Here is a 204-nt window from a genome sequence, read left to right as displayed (position 1 = left end):
AAAAAAACGACCATGTATAGTATGCCGTTTTTAGCCGAAAAAAACGATCATGTATAGTATGCCGTTTTTAGCCGAAAAAAACGACCATGTATAGTATGCCCTTTTTGGCCGAAAAAAAACGACCATGTATAGTATGCCGTTTTTGGGCGAAAAAAACGACCATTTATCATATGCCGTTTTTAGCCAAAAATAACGACCATGTAT

Source organism: Hippocampus comes, unplaced genomic scaffold (genome assembly GCF_001891065.2).
Source record: "Hippocampus comes isolate QL1 unplaced genomic scaffold, H_comes_QL1_v1.1 scaffold117, whole genome shotgun sequence".
NCBI classification, from domain to species: domain Eukaryota; kingdom Metazoa; phylum Chordata; class Actinopteri; order Syngnathiformes; family Syngnathidae; genus Hippocampus; species Hippocampus comes.
This window is presented reverse-complemented; position numbering follows the sequence as displayed.